The sequence below is a fragment of the Macaca thibetana genome, chromosome 5 (genome assembly GCF_024542745.1).
Source record: "Macaca thibetana thibetana isolate TM-01 chromosome 5, ASM2454274v1, whole genome shotgun sequence".
NCBI classification, from domain to species: domain Eukaryota; kingdom Metazoa; phylum Chordata; class Mammalia; order Primates; family Cercopithecidae; genus Macaca; species Macaca thibetana.
Window position 1 is genome coordinate 148,890,615 of NC_065582.1, and position 16,907 is coordinate 148,907,521.

Below are 16,907 nucleotides of genomic sequence, written 5' to 3' on the forward strand. Positions count from 1 at the left end.
CCAGCCCCCTGCGCAGGATCTGGGCACAGCGTTTCCCTGGGGAGACGGGGGCGCGGGGCCCCGCGCGTGATGCAGGCCCTCGTGGCGGGTTGTGCAGTCGCACACCCTGTCCTTGGCGGCCTATTTATAGCAGGTGGCACTGCCCGCCGCTCGCTCGGCCTGAGTGGCTCTCAGCAGGTGGCACTGCCTGCCCGCTCTCCGCGCTCCTGAAGGAGCCTCGCTTCATCTGCACCCTCCCCTTCTCCCTCCGAAACGGACGTGGTGGAAACTGCACACAACATGGGAGGCGGAGGCCAGGGGACGACCAACCCACCTCGTTCTCCCCCGCCTTACCCCTCACCCCTTCCTTGGATGATGGCAGGGGATGAATTGAGGCACGGATGCCCTATGGGGCGCAGGCATGCAAGGCAGGAAAATCAGGGACTCTGGGAAACAGCGAAGGCGAGGTGCCCTCCCGGGATTAAAACACTAGGAAACTCCATTTCTAACCAATTGCGGGAGTGACGCAGAGCCTGGATTAGGCGCTTTTTCCTGCCCCGCGCGCCCGGCACACGCGCAGGAACACACACACGCACACGCACACCGCGGTGTGCATGCCCCGATCAGGTTTGGGGACATTCCCAGGGGTGTTGTAGAGTGCAAGGAGGAGAGGAGAACGCGGAGGAGAAGTGAAAAGGGGTACAGAGCTCGCTCCCTAGGACTAGGGGATGGCAGTGTGCAAGAAACAGGCAAAGCTCCCAGATCCCTATCCCACCAGGCACATAGGCGCAACGTCACTCGCAGGGTGGGGAGAGGGATCTGAGAAAAGTAAGAAGCATCACATCCTCTCTAGAGAAGAGTCCGCAGGGAGGGGAGAGCCGGGTGCTCAGAGGAGGCAGTTCCAGACACCCAGGTGGCATCTTTCTGGATTTTTTTACTTAATGTAGCTGGAGGTGGACTTTAGGGAAGTGGCTGAGAGTTTGAGCTCTACGGTTGAACTTGAGTCTAAATCCCAGCAGGTGTGGTTTAGGCAAGGTGCTGGACCTCTGGTCTTCGTTCTCTTACCTGCTAAATGGGACCAATACACACCTTACAAGATTTTTGTGAGGACAAAGCAGGAAAGTGTAAGTAAAGTGGCCAGTGCAGTGACACAGACGTACATGGTCCTCAACTAAAGGCAGCAGCTATTATCAATATTACTATGGCCCAGGAGGCAAATAGAGGGCTAAGGTTCCTTCTCCTACCAAGAACAGTGTGTTCCTTGAAGCCCACTGAGACTCTTGTAGGCTTTTAGATTAGGGCTGTCTTAGGGCATTCCCTGATTTCTCTGGATGCTTACATCCAGGGCAGGTATATTTAAGTGGACACAAGAGTTTTATTCACAGCTTGACTTAAAACTCTCACAATAGTGGTAGCTATTATTTGTGGAGGTGTTAGGCGATTTGGGGTATCGTGCTAGGTACTGCCCTTATATATTGTTGCTAATTTGCTCAAAAACGGCAGGGCAAAGATTGTTAAATCCATTTGACTAAGGAGAAAAATAAGAGGTTAGTGCCTACAGGGTTAGTGGGTGCTGGAATCTCCAAGATCCAAAGCCTTTTATAATATACTTGCTCTCTGGCCACTGTGTAGCCCTCAGCTCATTCTTTGTCATTGAATAGTTATTTGTGTGCGTAGCCTCAACTCTTTTTAAAGAAATATACAGTCATAAATACTGTAATGAGTAGAATGTTAACTGGGTTATGGAAATTATTCTTTAGGTTACAAGACGAGGTAAAGCAGTTAAACCATATTGTTATCTCTTGGATCATACCCCAATTGTTTCATGTTTCCAACCTTCAACTCTGTTGTAGAATTCTCTCTCCCTGTCTGCAGTTAACTGCTGCACACATTTACCTCCAGAGTGCTAGGATAGCGAGAAAAGTACACTATCATTCATTTCATTGACTCTCTGAACTGCTTTTTGTATGTAACCCACCAGAGGATGGTTGAAACTGTTACCTAACAACCCTGCTTGCCAGGCCCTGCTCCTGGGAAAAGGGGTCAGGCCAAGGGGAACAGAGATAATTTGCTGGGCTCTGCTTACACAACATCCTGGCCAGAGCCCCCTCCCATCCTGCTACTCCACTACCTTTTCTTTCCCTCACTCACTCACCTCTTCTACCCTCTCTTCACCTGTACCCCTAGTCCCAGAGTACAGGAGGGCTTAAGTACAAGCAGGCAGCCAGGCGGAGTGCCTAACCAGAATACAGATGTAGGAAGTGAATGAGTGGGGCCCAGATGCAGGCTCAGGCCTCATATCTCTCAAAGCATTGACATCCAGCAAGTTGCAGCTCAGAGATTTATAACTTAGTGGCAAATGACCATTTGCCTTGACCCTCACCTGGGTTAGGGAGAGGTCATGGCCTTGTAAGAAGCAGCAATTTCTGCATCACCTTTCCAGCTCCTGGGACAGCTAGCACCCTAAGAATGATAAGGAGGGATTTTACCATACCTTCAACTTCCAGGACACAGAACTCCCTCTATAGTATGCAATAAGGATTGTTGAACTTCTTTTTTAAAGCTATACAGCATTATCTTAGAAATTAGGGGACAGCTTACTATTGACCTATTTGGCCTTAGGTTTTCTAGCAGTTGTAGAAAAAATAGTAAAGGGGACTTTGAAGCAGATGGTGATACCTGGTATGGCAGGATGAAGACTGTCAAATGTGGAGGGGGAGATCCGTATTGGCCCAGTGCAGAGTGCAGAGGTTAGAGTTCACCACTCAGCTCCTACCTGCAGGTGCCATTGCTCTAGGAGGGAAGTAGCCCCTTCCCCTTGATAGGTGGCCATGTGACTCCCAGGAGAGCTGGTACCCACCGCGGCAGAAGCGTGGGCCAATGGGGCCTTGGTGATGGCAACAGAGAGCTCCCTCAAGGCCCAGGAAGGTGTTCTGTTGGTCCCTCTTTAAGTCACCGATAACAAAATTAAGTAGAGAATGGGGCCAAATGCTCCTATGATTCTGCTTCAACTTCTTTTTTTTTTTTTTTTTTGAGACGGAGTCTGGCTCTGTCGCCCAGGCTGGAGTGCAGTGGCCGGATCTCAGCTCACTGCAAGCTCCGCCTCCCGGGTTTACGCCATTCTCCTGCCTCAGCCTCCCGAGTAGCTGGGACTACAGGCGCCCGCCACCTCGCCCTGCTAGTTTTTTGTATTTTTTTTTTTTTTTTTTTAGTAGAGACAGGGTTTCACCGTGTTAGCCAGGATGGTCTCGATCTCCTGACCTCGTGATCCGCCCGTCTCGGCCTCCCAAAGTGCTGGGATTACAGGCTTGAGCCACCGCGCCCGGCCTGCTTCAACTTCTGATTCTCCTGACGGAGTATGCCCCAGGGGCACAAGGAGTGTGGAGCTCTTCACCACCAGGGGCATTTAGCTGACATCGGCTATGGACCCATTGGCTCAGCGACTGAAAACCCTGATGTGAAGGCACTGACAGTCATGGTTGCTGCACTTTTCCTGTCTGAACAACTTCTGCACCTCCAGCTCTTCCCCAAATCCTGCCATGGATCATTCTTTTAGGGCTTCTCCCATAGGCTCTTTCCTAATTTAGCTATTTGCAGCATAATTAATTATTCATTGCCCAAAGCCAAGAACATTAATATCAGCTTTAAGATGGCTGCAGAGCTCTAGAAAATTGTGAACCATCGATGCTATTAAATCACATGAGAAGCTCCGAGGCTGAAAGAAAACAGAGGCCACTTTACTTTTAAAGAGTTAAGGGAACCATGTGTACATCTAGAATTAAAATCTTCGGTTGATGTAGGAAAAAGACCTTTAACAAAATGATTCATCGTTAAATCTGTCAGTTAGGTATTTAAATGTTCATGTTAGTTAGGAATCCAAACTAATTATTGCTATTATATATTTTTACTTAATTTCAAAATATGCATAATAAGGTTAAGAGTTCTTAACTACTGGGTCCATTTCCGAAAAATGGCATCGATAAAGGCAAAAAATAAGACCACACCGGCTAGAACCCTAGGACAGTAAGGTGGTTCACTGGGTACGCTTGTTTCCATTGGTTGATAGTGACTTTCTGGAGCCCTGAGTGGACAAGGCTTGTAAGGCAAGTCCATGCTCAGCGGGAAACGGTGCAAGATTGAGAAGCAGCACCTGCCTCAAGCATGGGAGGAGGCAGCATTGCAGCACCAATGCCAGGAAATTTGCCAACCCTGCCAATCCAAGGGATAACAGATCGAAAGAATATGTGAAGGCTGGGGTGGTGGCTCATCCTATAGTCCCAGCACTCTTGGAGGTTGAGGTGGGCTGATCACTTGAGCCCAGGAGTTGGAGATGAGCCTAGGCAACACCACAAAACCTCTACAAAAAAATACAAAAAAAAAAAAAAATTAGCTGGGCGTGGTAGTGCACACCTGTAGTTCAAGCTACCCAGGAGGCTGAAGTGGGAGGATGGTTTGAGCCCTGGAGGTCAAGGCTGCAGCAAGCTGTGATGACACCACCGCACTCCAATCTGGGTGTAGGAGTGAGAAACTGTCTCTAAATAATAATGATAATAACATAGAGCCTGTTAAGTTATGCCCAAATATCTTGTTTTCTTTTCTTTTCCTTTCCTTTTGCTTTTCTTTTCCATTTTTCTTTTCCTTTTCTTCTTCCCTCCCTTCCTTCCTTCCTTCCTTCCTTCCTTCCTTCCTTCCTTTGGTTTTGTTTTCTGAGACAGGGTCTGGCTCTGTTGCCCAGGCTGGAGTGCAGTGGTGCCTTCATGCCTCATTGCAGCCTCAACCTCTTGGGCTCAAGCTCTCCCCTGCCTCAGTGTTCTGAGTAGCTGGGACTACAGGCGCACACCACCACACCCAGCTAATTTTTAATGTTTTGTAGAGACGGGATTTCACCGTGTTGCCTAGACTGGTGTCAAACTCCTAAACTCAAGCAATCCACCCACATTGGTCTCCCAAAGTGCTGGGATTATAGAAGAGAGCCACTGCACCCAGTTCCCAAATACCTTAATTAACTATAGGAAATATTCTTCATGACAAGAAAATGAAAATCAAAGTCAGGGACTATATTACATAGACTTGTCTACAATACTAGATCCCTGGAATTGCTTTCCGAAAGGCATAAGATTAATAAAATATAATGATGCAAAAAATTTAAATGAGCAGATAGCCAACATAGATTTTAGAATTTCAGCAATTGAAATAAAAAAAAAATTTTACTGCATGAAGAACTCAGGCTTACAATGCATGAGACAACAGTAAATGCAGTGTGAGAATGGGTGAACTGTATACTTAAGCCCCAGAGGAGGCTTCTGTGAAGTATCTAATCTCCTTTTATGGACAAAGCAGATAAAACTCTGGGCACTGGTTCCACTTCCTTTTCCAGCAGCCTCTCCTGTTTGTTAGTGCTCTACACAAGCGACTGCTCCACGCAGCTCTCTGACGACGTCCAGCCTCTACTTGGGGTTCTCACTTTCCACCCGAGCTGGTTCCGTGGGTCTGGGCACCAAGTACAAAGTTTGGCAAATGCTAGATGGCACATCATTTTTAAATTATGATATCTAAATTTGTCTAAGGTCAATGAGAAATTTTGTACATTGCCAGAGCTAGTTACGGATCTCGATGATTTTACTCAGACTGGGTAAGCTGACTAAGCTCTCTACCCTGCAGCAACCCCACTTCATTTTACCCCGAATGCCATTGGTGGTACCTAATATGTAATCTCACCTAGAATGCACGAGCTGCTAACTGGTTTCCCTGATTCAGCCCTCACCACCCTGCAGTCTGTTCTTAACATAGCAGCCACGTGAATCTACTAAAATATCATTTGGGCCATGTCACTGCTTGGCTTGGAATCCTCCCGTGGCTTTCCAGATTTCCCAGAGTAAAAGTCAAAGTCCTTATAATGGTTTAGAGGGTCCTATAGGATCTTCTCCCCCAACCCCCACACCACTACCTCTGTACTTTATCCCCTGCTACCAGCCTTGACTCACTCTGCTCCAGCCACACTGGTCTTGCAGTTACGCAGAGCTGCCAGGCACACTCCTGTCCCAGGGCCTTTGCATTTACTCTTCCCTTTGCTAAGCATACTCTTCCCACAGAGATTCACATTGGCCCCTCATTTACTTCACTTCGTTTAAATGTCACCTTCTCCAGGCCTTCCTGACCAACTTTTTGAAAATGGAAACCACAGCTACACACACACACACACATACATACACACATACGCACACCTTATCCATTTTCCTGCTTTGTATTTCTCCATAGTACTTACCTTCTAATGTACTATATTGGTTACTTGTATATCTCATTTGTTATCTGTTTCCCCCTCCCCCTTCCATGGGAGCAGAGAATTTTGACTGTTTTATTTGCTGCTGTATCTTCAACCCACAGAATGGAGCCCAACACATAGTGGGCATCCAATGAATATGTGCTGAGTGAATGAATGAATGAAAAAACTAATTTGTAACATATAGCATTTGTGAGTTCAATGCATGTCTTTATATAGAAAGAGAAGAAAACCTAGAAATTCTAATTTAATAGATAGTACTTCTATTAGATTAGATTTTCTAGGTTTTCCTCTTGCCTAGAAAATCTAATCTAATAGATAGTACTTCTATTAGATTAGAAATACTATCTATAGAATTACTGTCTATTAGATTAGAATTTCTAGGTTTTCCTCTTGTTGAGAGCTCATCAGATTTCTCAGCTGTCCTAAGAGGTATGTCAGTACTTCCCTACAAGGTGAGCTAAATGTTGAAGCATGTGACTCCTTGTTTAACCATCAACATAGACTCTAATTTCAGATATACTATAGAAGGACTTTACAGTCAGGAACAACTGATAACTCATCAGCAGTCAACATTCGTTAGAAGTTTGGTTGAGAAAAGTATGATCTTGGAGACCAGCATGAAAGATATCCAGTCCAATTGGTCCTCTAAAATCTGGTCCCCTAAAATCAGTTCTTTATCAGATCAACCCAAGTGAAGATCCATTTGCCTGGAGTGTATCTAGAAAATTTTCTTTTATTGAGTTTCACTTTCATGTTATTCCGTTGGTCCATATTGGGGGAACGCATTTATAAAAACACCCTGTTCAGTCTGAAGATATCATTGAGGGTGTTTATTAATACCTTATACAACGTTCTTTTAAAGGGAATCCAGGAAACAGTTTCTCCTAAGACTCTACTAAGACAAAGTTTTCTTTCCTTGTGCAACTGATTATACCTTCATCCTCGCACTGATCGTGTGGGGTTCACTGCTTGGCAGGCACCCAGGACATTTTGTGTGCTAAGTCAGTGATTCACAAATGCCCTTTCTAAGCCATTGCCAGTTTGTGCCACTTGTCATCTATCCAAGACAAACTATAAATAACAATGTGTAATTTCATAAAACCAAACTGAATTTCTCTGTCTTCTGAGATCATGTTCTTCCTACCTTATAGGTACTAACAAATAAGTATTTCTTTTATGAAATTATGGTGAGAACCAATGGCAGGATCCATTGCTTTGTGCTTGTTTTATAATGTCTTTCTTTACTTGACAAAAGAACATTATAGCACCCCTTTGTCAATTCCTAGTGTTTGGAGAAATGTTACTGGTTCAGAAAATCCAAAGTCTAAAAGCAGTGGTTTCTACCTAATTCCTAGCTTCATTCTATCTCACCTACTACCTTTTCCTTTCGTCCTGTTTTCTTATTCACTTTGAATCATTTTTTGTTTACAAAAAAAGTGAATACATTTAAGCCACCTTCAGTCATTCCTGGGATGTGGCAGAAATATGAGTGAATGAATGAATGAATAAACACACTTGTACAGGCGAAGAGCATGCCAACTTGCTTGGTATGGCCTGCAGCTCCACACTGCATCAAATGTTCTCACTCATCACCACCTTGCATGGTACCTGCATAGTGTGTAGTGTGTTGTAATTTACAGATCTCATATCATTTAACCCTCTCAGCAGCCCTCAGAGGTAAATGTTATTTCTCTCTTTCCCTCATTATAGAGAGTTGGAGTTGTCCTAAGGCAGAAAACCTGTGGGGGAGAAACTGGGGTTTTAACCTGGATATTCTGTCAGCAAGCCTAATTCTTTTCGTCTATACCATATTACTGCCTTTCAAGCTGATGTTTTTGAGGATGATCATGTTTGGAGGTGTTTTGATTTGTTGGGCAGGGGGGAATAAGGAGAGTCTGGTTATTTCCTTGGCTTTCAGAATAACATTCCTTATTGCGAGGTGTTCCTGGCTGGGCTGCACTTCAGCTGGGGCTCTCTGACCCTTTAACTTCTCGGGAGCATCCACAGAACCAAGGTTTTCTTGATCAGCACATATTGAAGAAATGTGCTGCTGGGTAGTCTCTTTTTGCTCACTTTTTCTATTGTATAATAATTCATATTGTGCCACAGCATTATAGTGGGAGCTTGCTTCATTACTTCGTAATTTCTTTGAACATTAAAGCTGAGCTAGAGACCAGCCTTCTTCTCATTTTCTTGTTGCTAAAGATGAAATGTAGAATGAAGTTCTCCTTTACTCAACAGAGTGTGGGTCCTTGGATAGGAAGCTTAGAGAAATCATTAAGGGGGAGGTAGAATTTACCAAGATTTCCAAAGTGGCAGGTAGGTACCACAAAGTGTTTAGCAGTTTTTCAACCAGTAGAGATTCATAGATGAGCTAGTCATTCCATGGCCCTGAACTAGGCACTGAAGGGATGCAGAGAAATATGAGACAGCTTCCTTGTCTTCAGCATCCTTACTCTCTTCTAATTCCGGGTTGACAAACTACTAAAGGTGCATTTACTAAATATCTTCGGCATTGCAGGACATTCCATCTCTGTCCCACCTTTCAAATCTGTTGCAGTGGCCAGGAACAGTGGCTCATGCCTGTAATCCCAGCACTTTGGGAGGCCACAGTGGGTGGATCACGAGGTCAGGAGTTCGAGACCAGCCTGGCCAATATGGCAAAACCCCGTCTCTACTAAAAATACAAAAATTAACCGGGCATGGTGGCACATGCCTGTAGTCCCAGCTACTCAGGAGGCTGAGGCAGAAGAATCGCTTGAATCCGGCAGGCAGAGGGTGTAGTGAACCAAGATCACATCACTGCACTCCAGCCTGGGCGACAGGGTAAGACTCTGTCTCAAGGAAAAAAAAAAAAAAATTCCGTTGCAGTGCAAAAGCAGCCACAAACACCGTGCAGACAAATGAGTATGGCTGTGTTCTAGTGAGTATGGACGCTGAAATTTGGATTTCATGCATTTTCACATTGTCACGAAATATTCGTTAAAAAAATTTTTCCAATGATTTAAAAATGTAAAATCCATTCTTAACTCATGGGTCATACAAAACCAAGCAGCTGGATTTGGCGATCAGGACATGCTTTGCTAACCCTGCTCTAGGGTAAGCGTTCTTAACTGTTTTTGTGGTATAGATCCCTTTGCCTGTGTAATGAAGCCTATGGAACCTTCCTCAGAATAATATTTGTAAATGCCTAAAATAAAATAAACTACATTAATAATGAAGTTCATATGTTATGATATCATGCTTTTAAAAATATATGTTGATATCTGTACTTCCATGTAATTGGCTACAAAGTATATGGAAGGCTGAGCTACATTCAGCCTTCTTCTCATTCTCTTGTTGCTAAATATAAAATGTAGGATGACGTTCTCCTTTACGAGAAGTTCTCTTTTAGGTAACCAATTATGTAACCAATTATATAAAGTTCTCCTTTAAGTAACCAATTATATGGAAATACAGACATCAACATATACTTTTAAAAGCATAATATTGTAATATATGGACATCATTATTAATGTATTAAATAACAAGATCTGCCCACAGGTGTAATAACTACCATGATTTTGAGATAGTGATAAAGATATATGATATTCTGAGATACTTGTTACAACCAAAATGTGACGTGAAAATCAATGATTTCTGTTGATGACAATGTCATGGGGAGTGATAATACTATTATGGTTTGTTATCTAAATTTGTAAAGGCAGAAAAATCTAAATTGTAATTAGAACTGCTAGAAGTAACTTAAAAAATGTATTTTTATTTTCCATCCAAGTTCACTGACCCCTTGGAGTCTATGCACAGAACCATCAGAGAGAACCTCTGATCTTAGGTTAAGCACCCATAAGAAATCAGTGACAAGACTCCCTACATCTGTGCATAATCCCTCCTTAATGTTCTGGAACCACAAGAGGCTAAAGCCTCTTTAGATTTGAACATTTCTTGAAAGGAAGAACTCATACTTGTCTCATTGACCAGCATCGGATGGTCTCAGACCACTTCCTGGCTACATGAACTTGAACAAGTTATTTTCACTGAACTCTGGTGTGTCTATGTGTCCCCTCTTTAAGATGATGGGAATAAAAATAATAGTACTTACCTTATGTTGTTGATAGGGTTAATGAGTTAGTAAATGTAAAACACTTGGAACAGAACTGGCACGCAGTATAGCATATCATGATCATTGTCATTTTTCAGTGATGTAATTCTCTCTTGTTCTTCCTTCTCTGGATGCTATCAGCTCTTTCACGTAGACTTCTCTCTCTTCTCTTCCTCTTTCTGCAGGGGGGAACAGGAAGCTAACCCGAGAGGATGTTTTCTTTCAGGCAAAAATTCAAATAACTTCAATCTCAGCCGGGCGCAGTGGCTCATGTCTGTAATCCCAGCACCTTGGGAGGCTGAGAAGGGTGGATCACCTGAGGTCAGGAGTTCAAGACCAGCCTGACCAACATGGTGAAAACCTGTCTCTACCGAAAATACAAAAGTTGGCCAGGTGTGGTGGTGCACGCCTGTAATCCCAGCTACTCAGGAGGTTGAGACAGGAGAATTGCTTGAATCTGGGAGGCGGAGGTTGCGGTGAGCCAAGATTGAGCATTGCCAAGATCGAGCATTGTACTCCAGCCTGGGCAACAAGAGTGAAACTCCGTATCAAAACAAAACAGAACAAAAAACCCTTCAATCTTTTGGAAAATTAAGACTTCAGGAATTCAGTGGTTGTGCTGCTGCAGAAACGCTATAATGATTGCTTTAAGGAAAAAGTTTGGAACATTCCTGCTTTATGGCCTGCTTTAAATGGCCAACGTTTTGCCAGGGAGGGCAGGGGAAGCTTATCCAAACTGAGTAACATTTTTAAAGTTAAAATTTAACAATGTGAGTAGTCTTTCAAACCCTGTTTCCCCTCCCACGATGAGATGCTGTAGGGAGCTAACAGGTACACGGGCAAGCACAGTCAGGGTCAGGCAGTTCCGGCAAGAAGCAGACTAGCAGGTGTGGAGAAGACTCACAAGTCAAATGCATATAGTGCAGGATAAAATATAACAATTTTTTTTTCTTTTTTCGGGATGGAGTCTTGCTCTGTCGCCCAGGCTGGAGTGCAGTGGCATGATTTCGGCTCACTTCAACCTTCGCCTCCTAGGTTCAAGCAATTCTCCTGTCTCAGCCTCCTGAGTAGCTGGGATTACAGGTGCGCGCCACCACGCTTGGCTAATTTTTGTATTCTTGGTAGAGATGGGGTTTCACCATGTTGGCCAGGCTGGTCTCAAACTCCTGACCTCAAGTGATCCACCCACCTCAGGCTCCCGAAGTGCTGGGATTACAGGCATTGAGCCACTGTGCCCAGCCAACAAAATGTTTTAAGAGGCACAGTTATACCCCAAAGAAAGAGATGTTTCCTAGGTGCTTAAACTAGTGTGAACTGTCCGGGCGCAGTGGCTCACACCTACAATCCTAGCACTCTGGGAAGCTGGGACAGGTAGATCCCTTGACCCCAGAAGTTCGAGACCTGCCTGGCCAACATGGTGAAATCCTGTCTCTATAAAAAATTCAAAACATTAGCCAGGCGTGGTGGTGCATGCCTGTAGTCCCAGCTACTTGGGAGGCTGAGGTGAGAGGATGGCTCGAGCCCGGGAGGTCAAGGCTGCAGTGAGCCAAGATAGTGCCACTGCACTCTAGCCTGAGTGACAGAGTGAGACCCTGTCTGAAAAAAAAAATTTTTTTTTTGGAAAGTGTGAACTAAGAGGAAGAGCAAAAAGCAGCAGCTGAAGTGGCCACAGCCTTGGGAATGTATGAGACCACGTGTGGCCTCTAGGACTAGGGGTTTAACATTGATACCTGACTGGAAACTGTCCCCGGGGCTGCTAAAAGGCAGGAATTCAAACTAACTCAGTTGTTATTGTTTTTTCAATCAAAAATTGCTATTGGATTCTCTTTCAAGTGGCCAGTTCTTTTTTTTCTTTTCTTTTTTTTTTCAATTATACTTTAAGTTCTAGGGTACATGTGCACAATGTGCAGGTTTGTTACATATGTATACATATGCCATGTTGGTGTGCTGCACCCATTAACTCATCATTTACATTAGGTATATCTCCTAATGCTATCCCTCCCCCATACCCCCACCCCACAACAGGCCCCAGTGTGTGATGTTCCCCTTCCTGTGTCCAAGTTCCTACCTATGAGTGAGAACATGCGGTGTTTGGTTTTCTGTTCTTGCGATAGTTTGCTGAGAATGATGGTTTCCAGCTGCATCCATGTCCCTATAAAGGACACGAACTCATCCTTTGTTATGGCTGCATAGTATTCCATGGTGAATATGTGCCACATTTTCTTAATCCAGTCTGTCATTGATGGACATTTGGGTTGGTTCCAAGTCTTTGCTATTGTGAATAGTGCCGCAATAAACATACGTGTGCATGTGTCTTTATAGCAGCATGATTTATAATCCTTTGGGTATATACCCAGTAATGGGATGACTGGGTCAAAAGGTATTTCTAGTTCTAGATCCTTGAGGAATCGCCACACTGTCTTCCACAATTGTTGAACTAGTTTACAGTCCTACCAACAGTATAAAAGCGTTCCTATTTCTCCACATCCTCTCCAGCACCTGTTGTTTCCTGATTTTTTAATGATTGCCATTCTAAGTGGTGTGAGATGGTCTCTCATTGTGGTTTTGATTTGCATTTCTCTGATGGCCAGTGACGATGAGCATTTTTTCACGTGTCTGTTGGCTGCATAAATGTCTTCTTTTGAGAATTGTCTGTTCATATCCTTTGCCCACTTTTTGATGGGGTTGTTTTTTTCTTGTAAATTTGTTTGAGTTATTTGTAGGTTCTGGATATTAAGGTGGCCAGTTCTTATTCATGGTGTCCTATTCTTTCCCCTAGAGTGCTAGAAACCTGAGAGGACTGCCTACTTTATGAAAAAAGGATCCTGGATTCCCTGATACAGGACTAGAGAAGCTTGTACTTTGCTTGAGACTCTGGGTAGGGATTGAGTGGGCCAAGCTGGGGGGAGTTCATGATCAGAAATAAAAACTCCAAGCCTGTGTCACACAGAAGCAAAACATGTGATTTATGCTCACAAATTAGTGCCAGAATCCTAAGCTAATAAAGCTATGTAAAAACGCCCCAGTAACTGTGTTAGTTAGAGAAGTTATAATTATCTTCTCCCAGATTGTCAATTGTGTTTTAAATGTTTATACGGTCTTGTTGTACAGAAGTTTTAAATTCTAATGTGGCTGTATCTTTTGCTTTATGGCTTAGGCTTTTTGTGTCTTGAAAAATCTTTCTCTCTCATCATATCCTAAAGACAATCTCCTACAATTTCCTCTAAAACATTTAAAGTTTGTTGTTCATATTTAGATCTTGAATTTAACTGGGATTTATTTATTTATTTTAGAGGCAAGGTCTCTCTCTGTCACCGAGACTGGTGTGCAGTGGTATGATCACAGCTCACTGCAGCCTCAGTCTCCTGTGCTCAAGTGATCCTCCTGCCTCAGCCTCCCGAGTAGCTGGGATTACAGGCACATGCCACCACACCCAACTAATTTTTTTGTTTAACTTTTTGGCAGAGACAAGGTCTCACTATTTTACGCAGGCTGGTCTCAAACTCCTGGGCTCAATCAAGCAATCCTCCCAGGTCGGCCTAAAGTGCAGAGATTACAGGCATGACCTACCATGCCCAGCCTTGGGATTTTATTTTTGATCTGGTTTTGGATATGACTTGAGGCAAGGATCTAATTCTAGCTTTTCCACTTGGATAGCTAACTGCCCCAGATTTTTGTATTCAATAGCTCTTTTTCTTATAGACCTATGATACCGTGTTTGTCTTATACCATTTTCCTTTCATACATATGCCTATTCATTATTCTTTTCTATTGGTTTACTTGTCCATTTATTTGCCAATTTTACTGCCTGTACCTTTATAATACATATTACTATTTGGTAGTATAATTTCGCTCTTCTTAGTGTGAAGAATTGTGAAGGGTCTGAGAATTTATTCCACTTGCAAACTAACAAGTTAGCCTGTCATGGATACAATAAAAAGATATGGGACTGGTGAGTCAGAGGCAAATGATTTTGTTGCTCAGAGTACAGCAATTCTAAGCTTCATGTTCACCTCATTTACCCTTGCACCCAAGTCCTATGTGTGACATGGAAGGGCTAAGAGGATGCCACACACAATACAGTGAAGAACTCAAGTTTAGGAAACCCCACACTTGCTAGCAAATCTGCCAATCCTTTATCCAAGAGGAAGCCATTTCTTCATTATCCTGGACATCAAACAAATCTGCCATTGCCCTGGAGGGAGACACTACTTCTACCTTCCCAAGCTGTTTTCTGTACAAACATCCTTGAAACATAGTACAGAAACACACACACACACACACACACACATCTGTCAATGCCTCTCCTGAGAAGATGTGCAGAAATACAAGACACCAATGGAGAATTGTCTCCTAACACTCACTTACTCTTTTTCTGTATTATTTTGCCTGTTTTGGTCCTTTACTCTTCTTTAGGAATACACAGATCAATTTTTATAGTTGTTTCAAGTAGCACTATGTTGCTAAATATAAATTTATAATTTAAATTCACATATGTTATTTAAATGTGTTCTTTACAACCACATGTAAATAGTATCTTATAATTGTTATTGTAAGTGTATAAAGCAATTTTAACAGTTTAAAAAAGACCACAAAACAAAAAGTTTTTAAAAAGTAAACAGAACAGTGACAGTAACAACAGAAACAAACTAGAAAAACCCCTGAGACCTTGCAGAAGCAAACCCAAAATTGCTTTGTAATCGCATTCCTGCAGGGTAGGGCACAAAGAGCTCTCACCAACTCAACAAACAAACAAAACACTCTGCCAAAGATCGAAAACAAGAAAGCTCAAAACACTAGCAAGTAACTGACTCTGAGGGACAGTCAACACGCACACCCAAGTGCAGAAATTACATTTCAAGAACTTCAGGTTATAGAACAAATGGAAAGAATAAAAGAAGTATTTAGAAATTATTCCAAAACTGAAAGCAAAAACAGGAACCACAAGAAGGGATTTGGGCACTAATCGAAAAGAAAAGGAAGATCTGAAAAGAGAGTGAATAGAACTTTGAGGAGTTTGTAAAAAGTCACTGAAATTCAAAACCCCCAAGAAAAGTTAGCAGATTAGAAACAGCTAGAGAGGCTGGGTGCAATGGCTCACGCCTCTGATCCCATCACTTTGGGAGGTGGAGGTGGGCGGATCACTTGAGGTCAGGAGATCGAGACCATCTTGGCCAACATGGTGAAACCCTGTTTCTACTAAAATATAAAAAATTAGCCAGGCATGGTGGCTATAGTCCCAGCTACTCAGGTGGCTGAGGCAGGGGAATCGCTTGAACCCAAGGGGCGGAGGTTGCAGTGAGCCGAGATTGTGCCACTGCACTCCAGCCTGGCAACAGAGCAAGATTCCATCTAAAAAAAAAAAAAAAAAAAGAGCCAGAGAGAGATTAGTAAACTAGAAGACTGCTCCAATGGAGTTGCTAAGAAAGTAGCACAGAGATAAAGTAGTGGAAAACAATAAATATGTACCCAATGAAACTGCAAAATACTGAAGACAAAAGTCTTAAAAGCAATCACAGTGATCAAAAGACACAACCTCCCTTATGTGAAGTTCAAGATCAGGCAAAAACTCATCTATCTGTTCGCTGTCAGAATAGTGGTTATTTCTGGTAATTAAGGGCAGGGTTCCAACTGGGAAGAGGCATAGGGTATCCTTTGAAATGCTGAGATTGTTTCATGTCTTCCTGGTTACATGCTATATAAATATGTAAAAAGTCACTGAGCTGTACATGCAAGACTTTGTGCACTTTATTAAATGTATATTATAGATCAATAAAAATACTTTTAAAAAAGTAATCAGAAAAAAAGAAAGACTACCTATAAAGGTGTAACAGCTGGATTAGCAGCCCACTTTGGTCAGAAACAAAAAAGTCCAGAATGTTATCCAATAGTTACTTCAAAATGCCATGGAAAATAAGCATCAACTTAGGTCCTTTACCTAACAGAACTATTATTAGGTGACTAAAGACATTTTCAGACCAAGACTAAAACAACGTCAACAAGTTGGTGAATCTATATAAGCATTAACCTTCAAAAATTGTAATTATAGGCCAGATGCAGTGGTTCATGCCTGTAGTCCAGCACTTTGGGAGGCTAAGGTGGAAGGGTCACTTGAGCCCAGGAATTTGAGACCAGCCTGGGCAACAAAATACAAAAATTAGCCAGATGTAGTGGTGTGTGCGTGTAGTCCCAGCTACTTGGGGGGCTGAGGTGAGAGGATTGCTTGAGTTTAGGAGGCAGAGGCTGCAGTGAGCTGTGATCATGCCATTGCACTCCAGCCGGTGTGACAGAATGAAACCCTGACTCAAAAATTTTTTTATAATTTTGAGGGGTTTTTGAATTATCCTGCATGCACACACAGATACACACATACACACACACCGAGAGAGAGAGAGAGAGAGAGAGAGAGAGAGAGAGAGAGGGCTGTGAAATGATGCATGGGAAGAGTATTCATTGCAGCATTGTTTGAAACAGCATAAATTAAAAACAACCTCAATATTCATCAAGAAGGGAACGGATTAAATAGATTATATTACACCCATATAT